We start from the raw sequence: 25,253 nt of genomic DNA, 5'->3' as shown, positions 1-25,253 counted from the left end.
GATTCGTTATAAAGGTAGCTTTGTAGCTGCTCTGAACGCTCACCCCTCGTGCCCAGAATAAGCCTATTTGTCTGGATTACATCCTCAGCATCTGTAAGACATACTGTCCAATTAAAATACTCCCTGTGCTTCCTTTTCTATTAGCACATGGACACCTTCCTCCCCACCCCAAGGAGCCTGGTCTCGAGCTTTCCATGAGCTGAGGTCACAGCTCGCTCTTCTCTGACCCTCCCCCTGGATCCAGCATGGTGCCGCATACCTAGCGAATTCTATAGATGTTTTTTGATTGACTGACAAATTGGCTACCATTCACTGGCACAACCCCAGATGGGGCTGCAAGCCAGATTTTCATAGGAGAAATTTCCATTTAAAAGTAGGCATTAGATTAGTTTTTCCCACTTGGCACCACGATGGCTTCCTCCCGTGACTGAGAGAATAAATACACTTGCTCCCTCCAGAGAGAAACCTTAAAGTCGGCCATGGCTCCTTTGGCTTTAGGATTTCCATTTTTAAAACAAACTCCACGTTGTTCAAAGAGCTTTGTAAAGTCCTCACAGTGAGTTTGTGAAATAAGTAAAGGAGAAAACATTTTCACATTAATAAAAAGACCATGAGTTCAGAATCCTGCTCCCAAGGTCCAAGATGGAGAAAGGATGGGGGCAAAGGAGACCAGAAGCAGCGGTTCTGAAGGCCACGCGTCTGAGATCAAATAGGAAATGCACTGGAAGAAACCGGAAATTGAAGACTCTCAAACCTTTTCTCATGGTGAGTTCAGGTAACCGGTTTATAGGAGAACTCTGCAAAAAACAGTCACAATAGACCTGTTTCCCTGTAAGTGCACTAAAGTTCAAACATATTTGTTAAGGTACCGTCAAGTCGGACTCCCCCAGATTGTTGGACACTCTCTGTCAGGGATCTATCAATGACTTCCTTTCTTTCCCAGGAATATACCACTCGCTGCACTCACTGTTCTCACTAGGGTTGGGGTACGTCTGGGAGAAACGACTGTCTCGGTATTTACTCACTCATCCCCTGGCCAGCGCAGTGACCGTGTTCGCCTCACTCATTCATCAGCGCCCACTCTCTGCTGGCACGATGCTCACGTTTAAAAGGCTGGGGCTGGTTGACACACCTCTCTGCCCAGCTGTAGTGGGAGGGAGACGGAAGCAGACCCTACTCACCCAAGCAGGGAGCTGTTTCACCAAGAACTTGTTCACGAACGGTTTTCACTTACTCTCCTCTAGAGCAGTTCTGGAGCCAGCTTCTCACCAGTCAGCAAACACAGCTGCTGCTTTAGTTAGGATCTGAAATGCCCCCCAAGGCCCACGTGTGGAAGGCCTGGTTCCTAGCCTGCGCACCAGTGGGAGGCGGTGACGCCGTTAGGAGGTGAGGCCTACGGGAAGGAAGTAAGGTCACTGGGGTGTGCCCTTGAAGGGGATGTGGGGACCCGTCCCATCTCTTCTCTTTATCTTCCCTGCTGCCATGATGTGAGCAGCCTCCCCTGCCATTGCTCCCGCCATGAAGTACTACGCTGCCACAGGCCCAAAGCAATAGGGCGAAGCAATCACAGATTGATACCTCTGAGACCATGAGCCAAAATAAACCACTCCTCCTCTAAGTCGTCTACCTCACGGATTCTGAGACAGTGATGAAGCGCTACCTAGCACTGCTACCACTTTCTTTTTTATTGTGAAGAAGTTTCAAGACTCCATCTTTAGGGCTGGGGAGATAGCTCAGTTGGTAGAGTGCTGGCCTCACAAGCACATGGCCCTGGGTTCAAATCCCCAGCAGCACAAAAAAAAAAAAAAAAAAGACTCCATCTTTAGGCAGTGTGATCAGAATAGGAGAGACCAGAAGATTGCACGAGTTTAAAAGAATCCTCTAAACTTTCACAAAACTAGAGAAAACATCCACAAGGTGTTAGCCACTTGCTTCCGCTAATGCCTCTACTAATGTCTCACTGCAAAGGAAGAGAGCAAACTCTTCAGTCCGATTTCCCAAGTGTTTCACCCAGTTCTCAGGACAACCCGCCAAGCCCCAGAGATAAGCCCAACACACCTCGACTCATCCCAAACACCTACCCTGTCCCTCTCCATGCCTGGTTCCTCTGTTTTCATGGCCTTGAGGTCCTTCCTAACACTGCTGACCCATTCTCCAAATCCCAAGTCCTCCTGGAGGACTTCCAGAGTCCAACAGATCTGTGGAAATCCTCCTGAGGCATTTACTTCCCTTCGTCTCCATCACCAGAGTAGCACATAGGCAAAATGAACACGAAGAAATGGCCTCCCCACCACGTGAGCTCTCCACCCTGGTGGGATCACCCCTCAGAAGCATGCCTGACTGGTCTTGTAGTATAAATAATTCTGCTCTGACTTTAAATCTCTGAAGATACAAGATGAGGACTTCTAACTTGATGAAATGGGAAAAGCATTTTTGAGATCAAAGAATCTTCACCCGCGCCCTTCAGTGACAGCCCTGGGTAGATTATTTCACCTGTCGAGTCTCAATTATCCTGTTTCCAATCAGGGAATTTCTTTCTTCTTCTTCACTCACTAAGTTAAGAAAATTATATATGGACATGTATGTGGACATGTATGTGGACATGTATGTGGACATGTATGTGGACATGTATGTGGACATGTTTTGAGCCAGGGCTTGAGCCCCTGAGGGAACACATGGGGTGGGACCCAGACGGCATCCTCAGGCACCCAGACCTCCTTGAGGAGGAGACAGTTCAGCCAATGGGGTCAAGCCAGCTCGTCAGGACACCAGATCACAGGAACTGAGACCAGTGGGAGCTGAGGCCGGGGGAGAAGCCCACGTATGTCCAGAGGCTGGTTCTGGTTACTTGGGGTGGTGCAGCTGAGTAAGGCTGAAGTCATAAAATCACGATTTATCTCTGGTTCCTCTACCATGGAGTGGGGCTCTCTTAGCTAAATGGAGATAGGGACCCTTCGAAAAAAGAGCTCTCTCTTCACCCCTCTCGATGGCCCTTCCTAAGAGCCATGCTATTAGGGAAGTCTTTCTATTCCTGTTCACACTCTGTCCTTATACCCTTAAGCCCTGGAGGAGGTAGAGGTCAAAGAGTTGCTTCTAGGAGGCCCCCAAAGGCCACATCCTGGCACTGAGAAAAGAAGAGTCATAGAGATCCTGCTGGCTAGGCTACTCTGTACAGCCTGAGCAGGATTTTCACAGTCCTTTTGTCCTTCCATCAAATCATTATAATGCTCCCTTGTATTCAGAATATATAAAGAGCTCTTGCAACTCAATAATAAGACAACTAGAATGCCCACAACCAAAAAGACATATAGTAAGAGATGCTGGTGAGAATGTGAAGAAAACAGAACCCTCATGCACCACTGGTGGGAACGTAAAATGGTGCTGTTGCTTAAAACTGGCAGTTTCTTAAAAAGTTAAGCATGTATTTGTCATTCAAATCAGCTATTCTATGCTTAAGAATCTACTCAAGAGAAATGAGAACATATGTTCCCAGGTGGGTTTGCAAACAAATATCATAGCAGCATTATTCACAATGGCCAAAAAGCAAAAACCCAGAAACAACCCAAATGTCCGTCAATAGAAGAATGGATAAACAAAATGTAGTGTATCCAGTCAGTGGAATATTATTCAGTCATACAAAGGACAGTACAGGCCACAGGTAGATGCACCTCAACGACACTGTGCTAAGTGAAGGGCCAGACACAGAAGACCATGCATCCGATACTTCCCTTCATATAAAACATCCAGAGAAGGCTGATTTACAGAAACAGAAAGTAGATTATGGTTGCCCAGGGGTGAGGATAGGAAAGGGGAGGGATTACAGACGTGCACAAAGTTTCTATGTGAAGTGGCAGAAATGGCTTTAAAGAGGATTGTGGTGGTGGCTGAACCAATGCTGTAAATATAACAATAAGCATCAGGTTGCGCACTTAGAGTGGGAGAATTTTATGGTGTATAAAACCACACACTCCAAAATGCTTTAAAATACAAACGGAAAACACCGTTCCTCCTTGTAAAAATAAAGGTGAAAACCAGTTGAATCCGAGGCACGTTTCTGATCTCGCCTCCCAGTGCCACAGGTGGCAGTTAAATCTCGCCAGCGACTTGCTCAGGGCCCTCATTCTGGAACCGACCTTGGAGGGCCCGAGAGGCGACATTACAGGCAGCCGTCTCCACGGCCCCTCTTGCTGCCGCACCTCAGGATCTCCCTGAAGGCAGGCGCCTGGCCCGTCCTCAGCAGTACTGACCTGTCCCTGGGCTGCCCTGGACCCAGCCTTTTTGAAGAGCACTCTTACCAGGACCCCCGCTTAGAGAACTGGGTAAGGGAAGCTTCCGAGGACGCTGGGCCGTGTGGGGTCAGGAAGGGCGGGCTCTCCCCTGAGTCCCGGGCAGGAGGAAGCTACCAAAGAGGAGTCAGCAACCAAACCAACCTTGCAGGACGAGGAGGGGCTGTGCACAAGAAAAAGGAGGACAGGCATTCCGAGCCGCTGCCTGCACGGAGAAGACGCGGAGGCAGGCGTCGCGGGCCAGAAAATAGTTCTTGAACATTCTCTCTGAGCTGGGGGCTTCTAACAGAGCAGGGGCTTGGGGGACTTGGGACCTCGCTATGAAGGGGACGCTGGGTTGGGAGACACTGGGACAGGTAAGAGGTGAGGAGGGCTTCAGTGGACGGGGCTGGAGGCCAGGGAGAAGCCAGGTGTGTGGGCGTCTTGCTTCCAGGTGGGAGGTGCCAAGAAACACAGGGGTGCAACGAAGAGGGCAGGTCAGCAGGGTGAGGGTGGCGTGCCCACCGCGGCAGCTCAGGGGCCTTCTGCCGGTCCCTCTGGAATGTAGCCATCATGGTAAGGCGCACCTCAGGCTCTCGGGAAGATGGAAGGAGACGGAGACGCGCACTTTGTGAACCAGAGTCATTATCCTGATTCTGTCTGCATGCTCCCCAGCGCTGGCTCTGCACCGGGGAGCGCTCAGCCCTGCGCTGCTGCTGCAGCCCGCGGCCCTCATCCCCACGCGCTGCGGGGACCCTGGGAGAGCAAATCAACGGCAGGGTGCCGCCCGAAGCTCGGGGAGTTCTCATTTTGTGTGGTCAGTCGCTTCTCCCAACAGGACTCAAAATCTTTTAATTTATGAAACCCTGCCACTCAGTGTTAAGAATGCCCGGTCTCTCTGGAATAATGAATAATCAGGCTTGCTGAAAGTCCTTCTAATCCCATAATTCATGGGCATTCATAAGATTAACATATAATTGAATAACAGTTTCAACGACTTTTTTAAAAGAAAAGGCAAAACCTACGGATCAGCCCTCAGGGGCTGGGCCAGTTTTATGCAGAGATTTCCAACCAGAGCGAGTGGCTGGGTGAGAAGCAGCCAGGTAATCAAGCTCCCCTCTTCCGGTCCCTCCTGCTATGGTGAGTCCAGCCTCCTGGGTCTACTCTTGTACTTGATTTCAAGTGATTACTTTAAACAGAGCTGGGAATGACCAAAAGACTAGAGGCTCTGCTTTAGCTCTATGGACCAAAGTCACAGGGGAAAGAGAGAAAGAGGGTAAAAGGGAAAGAGCCACAAAAATGGAAGGTGTGGAAGAAACAGAGGTGGGAAGGGAATAAAGGAAGGCATGAAAGAGGAGGGGGCTACGAGGGGAGATCACGAAGGGGCAGGCCCACATCAGCCTGCTCTGAACTGCATTCAGGGTGCAAAAGCAACCGATTGACAATGAAAGATGAGCAGCAGCAGAGGAACGAAGGAGAAGAAGCCAAACTTGAAAAAGGGACCCAGTAGGGAGGGAGGGTCTCAGCTTTCCATTACTGTAACAAAATACACAAGATAATCAACTTAAAAAAGAGGAAAGGTTTATTTTGGCTCACAGTTGGGAGGTTTCATTCCACGGTGGGTTGGCCCTATTGTTTTAGGGCTTAGGGAGGCAGCACATCATGGCTGGAACCTGGTGGAGGGTGCCCATTCACCTCGTGACCAGGAAGAAAGAGGAAGAGGAGGGCCGGGTTCCTGTATCTCCTTCAAGGGCACACACCCAGTGATCAGAAGACTTCTGGTCAGGCCCCACTTCCTAAATAGCCCCAAGCTGCGGAGTTAGCCTTTAGCACATGGGCGTTTGTGGGACACTAAGAGCCAAACTGTAGCAGGAAGCTGGGCATGGTGACCTATGCTGGTAGTCCCAGCTACTCAGGAGGCTGAGGCAGGAGGATCAGCCAACTCAGCAACTGATCACAGCCAGCCTCAGCAATTTAGTCAGACCATGTCTCAAAATAAAAAATAAAAAGTGCTGGGGATGTAATTCAGTGGTAAAATGACCCTGGGTTCAATCTCAGTTTGAAAAAAAAAAAGACAGACAGACAGACAGACAGACAGATTACATACATGATGAGCTAAAAATTGAATCTCCAACATCTAACAGGAAAGAAGGCAGAAAGGGAGAAAAAAAAAAAGGAATTTTTATCATAAAATCTCATCTGAATAGAAACCCTGTGAATAGTCAGCTTTTTTGCTGCTGTGACTAAAACATTTCACCAGACCAACTGTAGAGGAGGAAAAGTTTATTTGAGGGCTCATGGTTTCAGTCCCTAGGAGGCTGGCTCCATTCCTCGAGGCTCCGGGTGAGGCAGAATATCAAGGTGGAAGCGTGAGGCAGAGGGCAGTGGCTCAGAAGGTGATCAGGAAGCAGAGAGAGAGAGAGATCTCCATGGCCAGATACAAATGTATGCCCAATGCCACCTCCTCCAGCCACACCCCTCCTGCCTTCAGTTACCACTCGGCTAATCCCAACGGGGGATCATTCACTGACTGTGTTCAGCTCTCATGACCCAATCATTTCTCCTCTGAACCTTCTTGCACTGTCTCACACGTGAGCTTTTGGGGGACACCTCATAGCTAAACAAAACATAACACCCTGTCTCAAAATAAAAAGAAATAAAAAGGACTGGGATGCAGCTCCAGGGTACAGGGCCCTAGGTTCAATCCCCAGTACAAAAAAAAGAAAGAAAGAAAGAAAAGAAAAACAAAAAGTACAGTTGGGAGGTGGAGCCTTTGAGAGAAGACAGGTGGTCAGGAAGGGTTAAAGCGAGTCCCCACCCCACTGTCTCTTCCTTTCTCACCCACCTGCCCCCTGGCCTGCAGCCATGTTGTGAGGAAGCGGCCGTGTTGTGAGGAAGCGGCCATGTTGTGAGGAAGCGGGAAGGCCCTCACCAGACCTGGACTTTCAGCATTCAGAAACATTCTGTTTTTTTTTTCCCCTTTTCTCTCCAGGGTTAACCTGGAACTGTGCAAGGGGTGCAGGAAGCAGATAACTCTGAGAACCGCCTCACTTTGGACAGAGGACCTGGTAAAGGGGCCCCTGCAAAGAGAAGAGAGCTCAGGGGAGTGCGGGGTTTTGTGCTTTGCTCTCTGATTGCATTTTCTCCCTTAAGGGTGGCCATTTACTGAATTGTGAGGTCAAGTGGCAAGCTGCTGCAAGCGGCTAGAAGATTTTCTAAACAAAACCTGTTCTATTGCCAGGAGTAGGGAAGCGAGGCCTCGTGGCCCGGAGCGTGGGGACAATCCCTGCTGTTTTTTCTGACTGCTTTGCCCTGAGGATGGATGGTCCTCAACTTGCCATAACTACACTGCAGCAGAGTGACAAACTAACACATCAAGAGAAATCCAATTTTTTTCTGGTCAGAAGAATAGGAAAAAGGGCTCACAGGGTTGGGGAGGAGTGTGGGGGAGAATCCCAGAGAGCAGCTGGAGAAGGGGCTTCCCTGATTCTGCGTATGTCCCAGGCACATCCCTCAGCTGTGCCTGTGTGAGACCAAAGTATGATATGAACCCCAGCTAGGCCCCAGACCAACCCAAAACAGTGCAGAGCCACACAGCAAAGCTCTGGAAGTGGCACTGAGGTTGGAACTATTGCCCACAGAATGCAAAAAAACCACAATGAGGCCATTTGCCAGCCTCTCGCCTGTCCATCGCCTGCCTTACACCTATCCATCACCCAACGCACGAGGTTCACCTCCCGATCGTCTAATGACAGTCAGTAAACTGATTGCCAACTGCCAGTGGAGCACCAGCTGCCTGCTGTTGCCTGGAAGTTCTCTGTCACAGTACCCGCAGGTTTGATTACACGTGGCTGCTGCCATTTTGAGACAACAGCCAGGCCCCGTAGGACCTCCGGCCGGACTGTCTGAGCCCCGTCTCCAGGATCCCTCAGCCCAACCAATCACTCCCTGCCTCTGGGGCCCTCACATCGACTGACTGCTCCCTGCCGCCAGGACCCCCAGACCAACTGACTGCACCCTATCACTGGGACCCCAGACCAACTGATTGCACCCGGCCTCCAGGATCCCACAACCACACCAAACACACCCGACCTCCAGGACCCCCTGCCGGACCAACCACATCCCGCCTCTAGGACCTCCAGCTGACCACGTCCACCCCTGAGCTGCAGCTCCCCATTTGCCAACACATTTGGAAGCCAGAGCGGCCATCTTGGATAATCCAGGAAGCCAGAGCTCCGATCTTTAGGTGGGGCAAATCCCATCCTGAGACGCCTGCTGGAGGCTTGAAGCTCATTGTCAGGTACCTCTCATGCTTCAGGCTACTGAAGACTGGGAGATTTCATTACTATATGACTGTTATACTGTAGATTTTCTTTTTTCTCCTTATTGAAAAAAAATAAGTTTTTATTTCTTTACTTTTCTTGCTTTCTTTTCCTTTTGTTTACCTGTTCCCTCGGAGTCTCTTTCTCCCTTTTTTGCATGCTAACATCCAATTTCTTTTGATTACACTCTCACCCTTTCTATTATCTAGAACTTCTGTATATTCTTTTCTTATACCATTAACAGCCACATTCTACATCCCTCTGCATTCTTTGTCCGCCATTTGAAACTGCAGACCTTATTGCAAATCTGTTTGTTTTACTGAAGATAATATTTGAACTCATTCTGTTTATTATGACAATTTTGTTATTGTCCTCATAGGGGCTATTTGGTCTAGGATTGCATAGTGTCTGAATTGGGCACTGCTAATATTGATCTCCCCTTAAAGAAAGGGTTTTGGGAACCTATGGAGCCACTATAAGCCTATAGGGGGAAATCTGCAATACCCCAGATCTGCACTGCTAGAGGGGAAGATACATGAACAACATGAAAAAACAAGGGAAGAAAATGATCCAAACAAATCTAGATTCTATATTAGTAGAATCCAATGACAGTATGTTAGAAGAAATGTCAGAAAAGGACTTCAGATTATACATGATTAAGATGATTCGTGAAGCAAAGGATGAGATAAGAGAGCAAATGCAGGCAATGAATGATAATACCAATAAGCTGACAGAGCAACTGCAGGAAGCAGAAGATCATTTCAACAAAGAGATAGAGATTCTCAAAACAAAACAAAACAAAAAACCAAACAAACAGAAATCCTTGAAATGAAGGAAACAATAAACCAAATAAAAAACTCAGTGGAAAGCATCACCAAAAGACTAGACCACTTGGAAGACAGAACCTCAGACAATGAAGACAAAATATTTAATCTTGAAAATAAAGTTGCCCAAACAGAGAAGATGGTAAGAAATCATGAACAGAATCTCCAAGAACTATGGGACATCATGAAAAGACCAAATTTAAGAATTACTGGGATTGAGGAAGGCACAGAGATACAAACCAAAGGAATGAACAATCTATTCAATGAAATAATATCAGAAAATTCCCCAAACCTGAAGAATGAAATGGAAAATCAAATACAAGAGGCTTACGGAACACCAAATGCACAAAATCACAACAGATCCACATCAAGGCACATTATAATGAAAATGCCTAACATTCAAAATAAAGATAGGATTTTGAAGGCCGCGAGAGAAAAGCATCAGATTACATATAGGGGGAGACCAATACAGATAGCAGCTGACTTCTCAACCCAGACTCTAAAAGCTAAAAGGGCCTGGAACAACATATTTCAAGCTCTGAAAGAACATGGTTGCCAACCAAGAATCCTATACCCAGCAAAACTAACCTTCAGATTTGAAGATGAAATAAAATCCTTCCATGAGAAACAAAAGTTAAAAGAATTTACAAATAGAAAGCCTGTGCTACAGAATGTTCTCAACAAAACATTCCACGAGGAGGAAATGAAAAACAACAATGTAGGTCAGCAAAGGGAGGAACTACCTTAGAGAAAAACCACTCAAAGGAGAAACCAAGCCAACTTAAAAACCAAAAATAAGCCAAATGACTGGGAATACAAATCATATCTCAATAATAACCCTGAATGTTAATGGTCTAAACTCATCAATCAAAAGACATAGACTGGCAGAATGGATTAAAAAGAAAGACCCAACAATATGCTGCCTGCAAGAGACTCATCTCATAGAAAAAGATATCCACAGACTAAAGGTGAAAGGATGGGAAAAAACCTACCACACACAGGGACTCAGTAAAAAAGCAGGTGTTTCCATCCTTATATCAGATAAAGTGGACTTCAAGCCAAATTTAGTCAGAAGAGATATAGAAGGACATTTCATACTGCTTAAGGGAACCATAAATCAGGAAGACATAACGATAGTAAATATTTTGCCCCAAACAATGGTGCATCCCTGTACATCAAACAAATCCTTCTCATTTCAGGAATCACATAGACCATGACTTTAACGCACCACTGTCACCACTAGATAGATCTTCCAAACAAAAACCAATCAAACCATAGAACTCAATAACACAATCAATAACGTAGACTTAATAGACATACATAGAATATTCCATCCATCAACGAGCGGATTCACTTTCTTCTCAGCAGCACATGGAACCTTCTCGAAAATAGACCATATGTTATGCCAAAAAGCAGCCCTTAGGAAATACAAAAAAATAGAGATACTGCCTTGTGTTCTATCAGATCATAATGGACAGAGAGTAGAAATCAATGACAAAATAAAAAACAGAAATTACTCCAACACCTGGAGACTAAATAATATGCTATTGAATGAAACATGGATAACAGAAAACATCAGGGAGAAGATAAAAAAATTCTTAGGGGTCAATGAGAGCGATGATACAACATATCAAAATCTCTGGGACACTATGAAAGCGGTACTAAGAAGAAAATTCATTGCATGGAGTGCATTCCAGAAAAGAATGAAAAGTCAACAATGAAATGACCTACCATTACAGCTCAAAGCCCTAGAAAGAGAAGAACAGAATAACAGCAAAAGTAGTAGAAGACAGGAAATAATTAAAATCAGAGCTGAAATCAATGAAATTGAAACAAAAGAAACAATTCAAAAAATTGACAAAACAAAAAGTTGGTTCTTTGAAAATGTAAACAAAATAGACAAACCCTTAGCCACACTAACAAAGGGAAGGAGAGAGAAAATTCAAATTACTAAAATTTGTGATGAAAAAGGAAATATCACGACAGATACCATTGAGATACATAACATAATGAGAAGATACTTTGAAAATCTGTATTCCAACAAAATAGAAACTACCGAAGACATTGACAAATTTCTAGAGACATATGCTCCTCCCAAACTGAACCAGGAGGACAAACACAATTTAAACAGATCAATATCAAGCAATGAAATAGAAGAAGTCATTAAAAACCTACCATCCAAGAAAAGCCCAGGACCAGACAGATTCTCAGCTGAGTTCTCCAAGACCTTCAAAGAAGGTCCAATACTTTTCAAAGTATTCCAAGAAATAGAAAAGGAGAGTACCCTACCAAACTCATTCTATGAAGCTAATATTACCCTCATACCCAAACCAGGAAAAAACACATCAAGGAAAGAAAATTTAGAACAATATCCTTGATGAATATAGATGCAAAGATCCTTAACAAAATATTGGCAAACCGTATCCAAAAACATGTTAAGAAAATTGTGCACCACAATCAAGTGGGGTTCATCCCTGGAATGCAAAGATAGTTCAACATCCGTAAATCAATAAACGTAATCCATCATGTCAACAGACTTAAGGATAAGAATCATATGGTTATTTCAATTGATGCAGAAAAAGTGTTTGACAAAATACAACACCCCTTCATGCTCAAAACACTAGAAAAAATAGGGATAGTAGGAACATACCTGAACATTGTAAAGGCTATTTATGCTAAGCCCATGGCCAACATCATTCTTAATGGAGAAAAACTGAAACCATTCCCTTTAAAAACAGAAACAAGACAGGGATGTCCTCTTTCACCACTTCTATTCAACACTGTCCTTGAAACTCTAGCCAGAGCAATTAGGCAGACTAAAGAAATTAAAGGGATACGAATAGGAAAAGAGGAACTTAAGCTGTCACTATTTGCTGATGACATGATTCTATATTTAGAGGATCCAAAAAAGTCCTCCAGAAAACTTCTAGACCTCATCAATGAATTCAGCAAAATAGCAGGCTATAAAATCAACACACGTAAATCTAAAGCATTTTTATATGCAAGCAACGAAACATCTGAAAGGGAAATGAGGAAAACAACTCCATTTGCAATAGCCTCAAAAAAAATAAAATACTTGGGAATCAATCTAACCAAAGAGATAAAAGATCTCTACAATGAAAACTTCAAAACATTGAAGGAAGAAATTGAGGAAGACCTTAGAAGATGGAAAGATCTCCCATGTTCCTGGATAGGCAGAATTAATATTGTCAAAATGGCCATACTATCAAAAGTGCTATACAGATTCAATGCAATTCCAATTAAAATCCCAATGATGTGCCTTACAGAAATAGAGCAAGCGATCATGAAATTCATCTGGAAGAATAAGAAACGCAGAGTAGCTAAAGCAATCCTTAGCAGGAAGAATGAAACAGGGGGTATCGCAATACCAGAACTTCAACTATACTACAAAGCAATAGTAACAAAAACAGCATGGTATTGGCACCAAAACAGACAGGTAGATCAATGGTACAGAATAGAGGACACGGACACAAACCCAAATACATACAATTTTCTCATACTAGACAAAGGTGCCAAAAATATGCAATGGAGAAAAGATAGCTTCTTCAACAAATGGTGCTGGGAAAACTGGAAATCCATATGCAACAGAATGAAACTAAACCCCTATCTCTCACCCTGCACAAAAATCAACTCACAATGGATCAAGGACCTTGAAATCAGACCAGAGATCCTGCATCTTATAGAAGAAAAAGTAGGTCCAAATCTTCAACTTGTTGGCTTAAGATCAGACTTCCTTAACAGGACTCCCATAGCACAAGAAATAAAAGCAAGAATCAATAACTGGGATAGATTCAAACTAAATAGCTTTCTCTCAGCAAAGGAAACTATCAGCAATGCGAAGAGAGAGCCTACAGAGTGGGAGAGTATCTTTGCCACTCATACTTCAGATAGAGCACTAATTTCCAGAATATATAAAGAACTCAAAAAACTCTACACCAAGAATACAAATAACCCAATCAACAAATGGGCTAAGGATAAGAACAGACACTTCACAGAAGGAGATCTACAAGCAATCAACAAACATATGAAAAAATGTTCACCATCTTTAGTAATAAGAGAAATGCAAATCAAAACTATACTAAGATTCCATCTCACCCCAATTAGAATGGCAATTATCAAGAATACAAGCAACAATAGGTGTTGGAGAGGATGTGGGGGAAAAGGTACACTCATACATTGCTGGTGGGGCTGCAAATCAGTGCAGTCACTCTGGAAAGCAGTGTGGAGATTCCTTAGAAAACTTGGAATGGACCTACCATTTGACCCAGCTATCCCACTCCTTGGCCTATACCCAAAGGACTTAAGTCAGCATACTACAGAGATACAGCCACATCAATGTTCATAGCTGCTCAATTCACAATAGCCAGACTGTAGAACCAACCTAGATGTCCTTCAACTGATAAATGAATAAAGAAACTGTGGTATATATATATATACAATGGAATATTACTCAGTTATAAAGATTAATAAAATTATGGCATTTGCAGGCAAATGGATGAAACTGGAGAATATCATGCTAAGTGAGATAAGCAAATCTCAAAAAACCAAAGGACAAATGATCTCGCTGATAAGCGGATGATGACACATAATGGGGGGTGGGAGGGGGGGCAAGAATGGAGGAAGGAGGGACTGTATAGAGGGAAAAGAGGGGTGGGAGGGGTGGGGGGAAGGAAAAAATAACAGAATGAATCAAACACCATTACCCTGTGTAAATGTATGATTACGCAAATGGTATGCTGTTATTCCATGTACAAACAGAAACAACATGTATCCCATTTGTTTACAGTAAAAATAAATTAAAACTTTAAAAAAACTGCAATGATAAGCCAGTGAAACAAAAAAATCAAGCATTTTCCAAAGGACCCAGAATCTCACAACATAATGCTCAAGGCTCAACATTCAGTCCAAGAATATCTGACATGCATGGGATTAGAGACATAAGACCAATTCTCAAGAAAGTAGATAATCAATCAATAAATGTCAGTCCCAAGATGACACAGGCATCGGGATTATCAGATAGATTTATAGAAACTATTGTAACTGTAACTGACAAAATGAAGACAAACACTCTTGAAATAAATGCAAAGACAGAAGTTCTTAGTTGAAACATAGAAACCACAAGAAAGACACAAGTGAAAATTCTAGAATAGCAGAATACAATAACTGAAATCAAAGTATACTGGGTGGGCTCAACAACATCAATAAGGAGATGTCAGAGGAAAGTGTCCATGAGCTTGAAGATAATATTACTTTCATCTTAAGATCAGAGAAAAAAAATATTAAAAAAATTAACAGTGTCTGAAAGGCCCGTGGGACCACATTAAAGTTCCAATATTAATGTTACTGGACTCTTAGAAGAAGAGAAAGAAATCAAGGTAGAAGACATATTTGAGGAAGCAATAGCCAAAGACTTCCTAAATTTGGTGAAAGCCATACATTTACAGATCCAAACAGAGCTGTCTGGTTCTTTCTTTCTGGAGACTCTTTCTCTCACTCCCCCCCCACCCCCTCTCACACACACACACACACACACACACACACACACACACACAGCCTTATGATGAGTGTATCCAAAAGTCAAGTAAGGATTTAACTGCCAAAATAAATAAATAAAATGCAATGGGTCATCATCCTCTTTGGGGAAGTGCTGTAAGTACCTTTTGTTTTTAAATGTCCTTCCTAAGTCTAGCAGAACAGGGAGTCACTAGAACAATGTCCATCAGTAAGCTGATTCATTTAATATTACATTCATTCTAGGCCCAAGCTAAAAAGGTAGACAAAGGCACCAAAAACATACATTGGAGAAAAGATGGCCTCTTCAACAAATGGTACTGGGAAAACTGGAAATCCATATGCAGCAAAATGAAATTAAATCCCTATCTCTCACCCTGCACAAAAATCAACTCAAAGTAGATCAAGGACTTAGGCACCAAAACAGAAACCCTGCACCTAACAGAAGAAAAAGTAGACCCAAATCTCCACCATGTCAGCTAAGGACCTGACTTCCTTAACAAGACTCCCAAAGCATAAGAAGTAAAATCATGAATCAATAAATGGGATGGAATCAAACTAAAAAGCTTCTTCTCAGCAAAAGAAACAATCAATATCATGAAGATAGAGCCTACAGAATGGGAGAAAATCTTTACCACATGCACCTCAGATAGAGAATTAATCTCCAGGATTTATAAAGAACTCAAAAAACTCAACACCAAAAAAACAAATAACCCAATCAATAAATGGGCTAAGGAACTGAACAGACACTTCACAGAAGAAGAAATACAGTTGATCAACAAATATATGAAAAAATGTTCAACATCTCTGGGAATTAGAGAAATGCAAGTAAGAAAAATACTCTAAGATTTCATCTCACCCCAGTCAGAATGTCTATTATCAAGAATACATGCAACAATACAGGTTGGTGAGGATGTGGGGGAAAAAGGCACACTCATACATTTCTGGTGGGACTGCAAATTGGCTCAACCACTATGGAAAGCAGTATGGGGATTCCTCAGAACACTTGGAATGGAACCACCATTTGACCCAGTTATCCCACTCCTTGGTTTATAAAGGACATAAAATCAGCAAACCACAGTGATACAGCCACATCAATGTTTATAGCAGCTTAACTCACAATAGTTAAGCTATGGAACCAACCTAGGTGCCCTTCAACAGATGAATGGACAAAGAAAATGTGGTATATATACACAATGGAATATTACTCAGTCTTAAAGAAGGATGAAATCATGGCATTTGCTGGTAAATGGATGGAGCTGAAGAATATCCTGCTAAGCAAAATAAGCCAATCCCAAAGTACCAAAGGCTGAATGTTTTCTCTGACATGTGGATGCTAATATACAATAAGGCAGGGAGCTAGGGAAGAATAGAGGTACTTTGGATTGGACAGAGGGGAGTGAAGGGAGGGGAGGTTGTGGGGATAGGAATGATAGTGAAATGAATTGGACATTATTACCCTATGTACATATATGATTACATGACCAGTGTGATTCTACATCATGTACAATGGGAATTTATACTCCATTTATATATGATGTGTCAAAATGCATTCTACTGTCATGTGTAACTAATTAGAACAAATAACAAATAAACAAATAATACATAAATACATTTTCACATTTATGGAACCTTGATTTTTGCTCAGAAAACAGGCAGTGCAATCCACAAGAGTTATCAAATTTTTACTTGCATCAAGCCTAAAGAATTTTATAAAACCCTGTTGCACATTTTTAGATTGACACATAATTTTTTTTGCCAAAACATGAATCGTTGCAAAGGATATAACTGCCAGCACCCTGTAAATATTGACATGTAATAGTGAGATGATTTTACCACTCATCGAAATACTTCCGATGAAATCATCATTATTCATTTAAAAGAATACATGGGCAAGTTGCTCTTTAATGGTCACAAACTGTGCATAATTCTACTTTCTCCTTGAACTTCCATGTTCTTTCTCCCTGCCTTATAGAAGTTCATCCTAATTTTATTCACTTTATGGTTTCAGGTCCTTTACTCACAGCCCAATTATGCTTTTCTGTATCAAAAACACCTATTTAAATTTTAATTTTAATTCATGGTAAAAACATCTTTTGAAGTTCTCCTGATACCATTGTTCCTGTTCTTAGAATTCAGCTTATCAAAACACAAATCACGAATTTTGACAAATAGTTACTAAATATAAACAAAAAGTCATCTTCACTGGGAGCCCCTCTCTTTGGATCACTTTCGTCTCTCCATGACCTTGTGCGGAGGTGGGCAAGCACACTTATTAGGAGACGGAGCCAAGGTTGGGCTCCAATTTGTTTCATATCATTAAAAAAAAAAAAAGCAACGTAAGGGTGGGAAGCACAAATGCAGATGGAAACAGAGGGAAAAAATCATTATAAAAATGTCATTCGGTTCTTTGAACGCCTCCTGAGTTATATGTTGAACATCACGTGATGGTAAATATCAAACACTCTTTTAATTACCAGCCTACGGATAAATCGGGAAAGACACAGGTGAGGGGCACCCTGCCTGCTCATCCATCTGGGTTATCCCAGGCCTTGCTGCCTTGGACGAGGCTGTTTCACAACTCCACGGACAGAAGTCAACTTGTAAAAACCTGCCAGCGAGGCCAGGAGCTGCAGTCTGCGCATGCAAAACCCAAACCAAATGCAAACCTCCCTGCGCTGGAGGCCACAGCCTTCAGCCTCCCAGGAAGAGGCCAGTTTCCACGTATTAAGCAAATGCACTGCGGTATTGTTAAAATGGGCTCCTCGAACCGACCGGTGGGGGCTCTCATTTCAAAATGTTCATTTTCATCTGCGTGAGTCATGATTTTGTCCTGCCATCCTCAGTTTACAACCTGTCTAGATCGACTACCCCTTTTGCTTTGTTTTTAGAAGATTCAGAAAACCTGTGATTTGCAAAAGGATTTCTGTTTAAGCATTAGAAGCAGCCACTTCCTCACCCCTAAAACTCAACTAATGTTCTGAAATGTCCCCCGTTTCTTTGCTCTTCCCACCTGCTGGATATTCGCCCTCTCAGGCTCCCCAGGTTACCAGCCTGGGTTAGAGATGAACTTTCCGCAGGGAGAGGGACGGGCTATGGAGAGGAAGAGAAAGGAGAGTCTGGGGAAGGTCAGCCGCTGTCCCGCTGTGGCCCACTCGGGAGGGTCAGTAGGGAAAAGTGCTTGCGGGAGACGAGGAGGCGGACAGTTTCTCAAAACACGTGCCCCCTCGCTAAGGTGCTGAGGTGACCCGTCCTTGATGCCACCCACTTGAAGCTTAAGGTCAGCAGTCACTGCGTGGGCGGTGACTGGTCATGGCAGCACCAGGCATGGATGGATTAACGCCTTTACTGGGAGGGAAGAAGCAGGTGAGGGGCCGGGTTGGTGTTGCTATAACCAGGGCTGCCCACACCCTGGCCCCTCACCCACGTGGTCATCTCCTGTCCACTTCTCCATCATCAGGTGACACATCACTGCCAGGCAGTGGGCAGTCACCAGCAGTGGAATGCCAACTGGGAGCACAGCAGGGCCACGGGGTTCTTTGAATGGCCTCTAACGAACGATCAAGTAATTCGTAGGAAAACAACAACCAAGTAACTGGTAGGAAAACAACAGGTGAACTAACACTGAGAAGAAGCAGATGGTAACAAAGGGAGCCGATTAAGAATCATGTCAAGAGGACCCATCTGTGGGGCTAACTCCTGACACGGCCGACCGGGATTACTGTACAATAGGATCTAAGGTCACGGGTTTCTCAATGTATTTCAGGGGGGAAATTTCATTTGTAGGGCAGGTGCGCTAAGGTCAAGTTTGCTGGCTCACTGCCCCCAGCACCCACATTAACACAGGACTGGCTTGTAGGTGAAGCCCCCCTGAATGGGATGGTCGCCATGACAGTTCTAGAGAGGACCAACGAGGGCCAAGAGCTCCCTGCCCGATGTGCAGGAGGGATCACACATCAGACGGGTGAGGGCTGCAGAAGGTGGGCCTCGGTTCCCCTGGAGAACATCAAACGGCCATAAATTTGGAAGCAGCATAAAAGCAAGACTGCACTTAACAAGCCTACGTAACCTGCTTCTGGAAAACCTGACTGGCCAGTTTCCTTGACCACTTCTTATGGCCACAGAGTAAAATGATAAACTTATCTCTAAAGAACCTAGTGAGTCTTCTGCAAACAAAACTAAATGGAAAGAAGACGGACACAAAGGAGATAGTGGCTGGCTCGATCCTGTGGGAGTGAGGTTCCACTCAGACAGCGTCTTCTGCTCACTGCTTCGCTGATACACATTTTTGCGTCCCTAGTGACAGATGCTGGGCACAAGAGTGCTCACTCGACATGAAGGCCATGAATAAGTAATCAATGGGTCCCAGAATTTCCCTGGATTTGCACATGGAAGGACACCAGGTTGAACAGAGGTAATTTTCCCATTAAACTGTGTGCCAGTTCAGACACAAGACACCAGTGCTGTCTAGGTACTAAAAGGTCTGCCTTTGGTGTCTTGGCTTTTAACTTCTCCAGGGGTCATTCTCCTGGTTGCCTGCCACTCAGACCACCTCACCTCCATTTTTAGTCCCCCAGATCCCTCCTGTCTTTAATTTCCAATCCCATCAAAGCAAATTCTAAAACAGACTTTCATATTACAGAATGGCCTTTGGATTCTGAGAATCGGGGACTAAGGGGACCCTCAAAGTTTACCCAGTGCATCCATTCATCAGAGCGTGACACTGCAGGAAGCAGGGACTACTGTACCCTCTTCACTTGGCAAAGAGGCCAATGAGCAGCCAGGAAAATTAGACAGATGTCCAGTTACTAAACAGGGCAGGCGAAGACCCCATTCATTAGTCAGATGTTCTGCTTTTAGACTTCCTGCGTCTCTTCCTATGTAGGGCTGGAGGTTTAAAGAGGGGGAAAAACTATCAAATAATTTCTCACTAGAAGTCAGGTTTTCCTTGAGTAGAAAAAGAATCTATGAAGAGAAAAATAAAACAAGACAGAATTCCCTTGGACAGAAAAACTCACGTAATGAAAGGTCAGATATGATCTCACTTACACGAGGGACCCAGAATAGGCAAATTCAGGAGGGCAGAGTGGAACGGTCTCGGAGAGGGGAGAGGGGGGCTGTCACTTAATGGGCACAGAGCTTCGGTTTGGGATGATAAAAGGTTCTGGAGGCGGATAGCATTGATGGCTGCACAATGTGAATGTACTTAATGTCACTGAACTGTATACTTAAAAATGATTAAATGGTGAATTTTGTTATGTGTCTCTTACCACAACAAAACCAAAAATTTTTAAATGCCTTATAATGGTCTGTTCCAGTCTTTAGGTGCTTCCCTGCTTCCTGGGTCTTAATATCTGAATGAACTGCAAAAGCTCAGAATCAGAAGCTGCCCAGAGAATTGATTGGCTTGATGTTATCAGAACAACCAAACTAAATCACATTAGAGACACTGGACCACAGCAGGGTTCACACTACGTGGAGAGTTTTAGTAAAGCTTAGTGACCATTCATCTACCTTGCTTGAAGTAATGCCCCTTTGATTTAATAAGGCTGTCTGTCCTAAACCCAGGTGGTCTTAAGAGGAGGAGGATACTCATGAGTGACTGGGTAACAAGGTCATAGTGTGACACTCAGTTGTGAATTTTAGATTAGTGTTTTTCCACATTTATTAAGATATCAGAAAACATATTAGAGCCAGGTGCTATGGCACATGCCTGTAATCCCAGCGGCTCAGGAGGCTAAGGCAGGAGGATCCTGAGTTCAAAGCCAGCCTCAGTGACTTAGCAAGGCCCTAAGCAACTCGGTAAGAACCTGTCTCTAAATAAAATATTAAAAAGGTCTGGGGATGTGGTTCAGTGGTTAAGCACCCCTGAGTTCAATCTCCAGTACAAAAAAAAAGTAAACATATTAGATTTGGAATTTAAATAGATCTAAAGTCAGACTCTCAGAATCTCGTCATTTCTTCAACGTGTAAGATGACAGAGAAAGAGCTTTTGGGTTTTTGCCAATAAAATATATGGCACCTTCATGTTCACACAGATCTCTTGCCCAGGCACATGAGAAAGAGCTTTGAAACAGCAAATCGCAGAGGCAACTCAGATGCCAGTCAACAGGCAACGGCTCAATAAATGATGGAATATTTGCCAAACTTTATTAAATAACTTCAAATAACAACCTGGGTGACCTCAAAAGCTTAGCATTGAGTTTAAAGAAAGTGAGATTATCTGGGTGTGGTAGTGCATGCCTGTAATCCCAGAGACTCAGAAGGCTGAGGCAGGAGGATCCAAAGTTTGAAGCCAGCCTGGACAAGGTAGCAAGACCCTGCCTCCAAATTTAAAAGATAATAAAAAGGGCTGGGGATGTAGCTCAGGGGTAAGGCACTTGGGTTTCAATCTCTAGGACCAAAATGAAAAAAAGGTAAAGAAAAAAGGTGGTGAGATTATATATAACTTTTTTATAAATCAAAAGCAAGTAAGACTTAATACGTTGTTTAGAATTCATACAAGTCATAAAACTGCTTCACAATTAAAGCAGGGAATGATTAACACAGAATGCAGGGCCGGCAGGGACCTGGGGAAGGGCACGGGGGAGGAACCCAGGTGCAGCCAGGTGGGCCAGTCCAGCTCTTCCTCCCCCAGGCCTCTATTCTCCTAAACAGCCTCAAGGACATGTATTTCACATGCCACACAATCCACCCACCTACACTGTACAATTCAATTATTTTTAGTACATTCAGATTCCTGCAACCATCGCCACAGTCAATTTTAGAACATTTTCATCAGCTCCAAAAGAAATCCTGTCAACTTTATCACTCCCTAACCAAAGCCCACCTCCAACACCAGCCCCCAGGAATAACTAATCTACTCTCCACCTCTGAGGATGTCCTTGCTCTGGACATTTTCACATGAATGGATCATACAGAGAATGTGGCCTTTTTGACTGGCTTCTTTCGCTAAGTGTGATGTTTTCAAGGTTCATCCCTTCACTCCTTTTTATGGCTGAATAACATGCCATTGCATGGACAGGCCCCATTTTATGGAACCATTCATCAGTTGATGGACATGCAGGTGGCCTCTGCCTTTCGGTTATTACAAACGGTGCCACTATAAGCATCTATGTACAGGTTTTTGTGGGGGATCTGTTTTCATTTCTCTTGAACACCTACTTACAGTGGAATTGGCAGCTCATACAACCCCGTTTAACTTCAACGGTTAAACTGGTTTCCAAAGTGAAGGCCAAAGTTTATATTCCCCTGAGCAATGCCTGAGGCCCCCAATGCCTCCATCCTCACCCACCCTTGTAACTACCATACTCTTTTATGCCTGTGCTCCGCCAGCATTAGGAGGTTATACATGGTGGTTTTGATTTGTGTTTTCCTGATGAATGATGATGTGGGGCATTTTCCTTCAAGCACTTATTGGTCATTTGTGTATCTCTGGAGAAATATCTATTCAGATCCTTTGTCACTTTTAAATTGGGCTACTTATCTTTTTATTATTGAGTTATAAGAGGTCTCTATATATTGTAGCTACACATCTCTCATCAGATATGATTTTTAAATTTTTTCCCACTCAGTGAGCTCTTTTTTCACAACGATCTAGTTATTAAGCCCTAGTTTTAAACTGGTGAAGGGTAGTGATGGGCTCGTGGGTGTTCATTTGAATATAATATTCTTAAGTTAAGTAGATTTATTAACATTATTTTTATGTATAAAATATTATATAACTGATGAACTAAAAACAAAACAAAACTTCATGCATAAATATTCAAAACAAAACAGAAGACCATAATGCCCAAAACAAGTTAATGCTCTTCTTGAGCAGGTTTAACTTAACTTTCTGGGTATAATTTCAGCATTTAAAAATCTAGCCCTTAATCCTTTCAAAAGGTTCCTCTCTAACTTAGGGTGGGCAGGACAGGAGGCTACTGCCATCAGGACCAATCTACTCTCTTCTCCTCTCTTGTGTTTGTATTTTCCCTCCTCCCCTAAGCTAAGAATAGTAGTTTTACATTTTTTTAAAGCCTGGGAAAAAAAGATTATTTTGTTACTGATGAAATTACATGACCTTCAAACTTCAATATCCACAAATTACGAATCCGCCATATGTTGTCTTTGGCTGCTTTCAACCTATGAGAGCAAAACTGAGTCATTACTAAAGAATACACATGGCCAGCAAAGTCTACATATTTACTCTAATTTTTTTTCTTTTCTTTTTCTCAATAAGTTAAATCACTTCTTTGTTTCAATGAAAAACAGCAAACATCTACTTCCTATTAGCAAAGACCACCTTGGTTATTATCTTCATGATTTCTCAAAGTTGACAACTTTTTATTTTTATCCTTACTAAATGACCCTTTGGTTCTAATTTTATTATGAATTTTTAAATGTGGGAATTCATGGAGAAATAAGCATTTCTTGCAAGTATACAGTCTCATCAGGTCATGCCCTGGTCACACTTAAAACTGTTCATCTAATTATTCTCACAAACTTTTATTGCCTATTCACAGTATACTGAGTGGATCACACTCTACTGCTGTATCACCTCAATACCCTCCTTGTCCTCAATATGCTTACAGTCTAATTAGACTCTAAAAACATAATTTCCCCAAAGATCATGCTTAAGTTGTATTCTTACTGGAAGTGGAGTTAGACGTTTTACCAAGCAGAAGAGATACAATTCTGGTAAATAGTGGTGCCTAAGTTCCAGAGGAAGGTCTAAGTTCCATAGGTCGTGACTACATAGCTACAGGCCCTTGACCTTTTTGCCAAGTGTTCGTCTCCAGCTTGGCTGTTTGGACCTGGGCCAGCTTCACTATCCTAAATGCAGTCACCTCAGTCACCTATATTTACTCATTTTAAAGAATGCATCAGCTCAAATATTGCTAAAACTTGCAGCATATTTGTGGTGCTGATGAGAATAAAGATTCTCATCTGCACGCCCGGTTATTGGCCCTCCAAGTGATGACGAGGCGGCTACTTTTACCAAGAACCCTCTACCCAGAGCAGAGAGCCGGCTGCGGGCCACCGTTCTCGGAGCGGTCCCTCGATGCCTCAGTTGCCTTTGCATTTTTCAGAAGTGACTCATGGCCTCAAGTCAGGTTCTGCGGAGAGGCCAGGTCGGTTTCTTTCCAGCACTTTCTGATCGGGGTGGCTCTGGGCACTCCATCTCAAGGACACCACCCCTGCACCCCCACAGCGCCAGAGCCGAGAGGGCGAGACCCCTGAAAGTTGGACCGGCCTGGGCAGCGGCGCTCCGGGGCGGGCAGGCCGCGGCCGGCAGCTCCCCGCCCGCCTCCGCCCGCAGCCCGCCTTCGGAGCCGCGGGGCCCGGGGCCGGGAGGCGGCGCGGGCGGAGCGCGCCGCTGCGCTGACCCAGATGGGGCCGGCCGCCCGCGCCCCGCGCCCGGGCCGGGAAGGCGCAGCCCGGAGCCCGCAGCCCGCGCCGCCTTTATTCCGCGCGCGCCGCGGCCACGGGCAGTTCCCCTCCGCGGCCCGGCCCGGCACCTGCACCTGCGCCCGCCCTGCCCGCGCGGCGCCCGCGTTACCTGCTCCGGCGCCCGGGTCCGGTCCTCGCGGTGCACCGCCGTGCGCGGCCGCCGGCGCCCTCCGCCCGCCCGCCCGCCTCCCCGCCCGCGCCCGCTGCCTCCTCCCCCTGGATGGGAGTCCGTCACGCTGCTCCCGGGGAGAGTCGCCGGCTTCCGGGAGCTCCAAATACAGACGCGCAGGAGAGGGGGAGGGAGGCGAAGCCACGAGGGCGAGGAGTGGAAATAAAGGGGAGCAGCGGGGAGAGCGGAGGAGGCAGGGAGGGGCAGATGGGCCGTGGGAGAAAAGAGGGAGCCGGGGAGGCAGCGGCGAGGGAGAGACCGCCTGCCAAACGCGTCTGGAGAGCCAGGGAGCCACTGCATCCGAGTGTTGCAAGGAGGTCTGGAAAGATCTGGAGGCTCCCGGCTGAAGGAGGCACAGCTAGGCTGGGTCCCCAGTGGGTAATGGGTCCTTAGGAAGCAGGAGACTGGCCTGGGTTCCCCCCAGCCGCGATGTAGGGACAAAGGCTGTGGGTGGGAGCAGACATCAACCTTTTACTTCTAGCTAGGCATCAGGGTCGGATGCACCTATATCTTGGAACGACATTTTTTAAAGTACTAGATATGCAGCAACTTTAAAAAGTTGCCTGATTATTTAAAAACAACCTACTTCTTAAGATGGATATTTTAGCCATTTCCCTTTTTATATATGGATTATAATTACAAAACCGGACGTGTTCCTTTTTGTTGTTGTTGACGTTATTAGATGGAGCGCATTGATTTTCAATTT

General features: G+C 44.5%; 1 protein-coding gene across 1 annotated transcript in view; it reads right to left on the bottom strand.

The window, feature by feature from the left end:
* Cap2 (cyclase associated actin cytoskeleton regulatory protein 2) overlaps positions 1 to 24,551 on the bottom strand; it is a 134,468-nt gene extending 109,917 nt beyond the window's left edge. The window contains exon 1 of the mRNA XM_047557760.1: positions 24,488 to 24,551. The gene's annotated coding sequence lies outside the window, so the exon portion shown is untranslated. The remainder of the gene's footprint in view (positions 1 to 24,487) is intronic.
* Positions 24,552 to 25,253: the final 702 nt, after the last annotated feature.

This window comes from Sciurus carolinensis, chromosome 7, assembly GCF_902686445.1.
Source record: "Sciurus carolinensis chromosome 7, mSciCar1.2, whole genome shotgun sequence".
Taxonomy (NCBI): Eukaryota; Metazoa; Chordata; class Mammalia; order Rodentia; family Sciuridae; genus Sciurus; species Sciurus carolinensis.
This window is presented reverse-complemented; position numbering and strand designations above follow the sequence as displayed.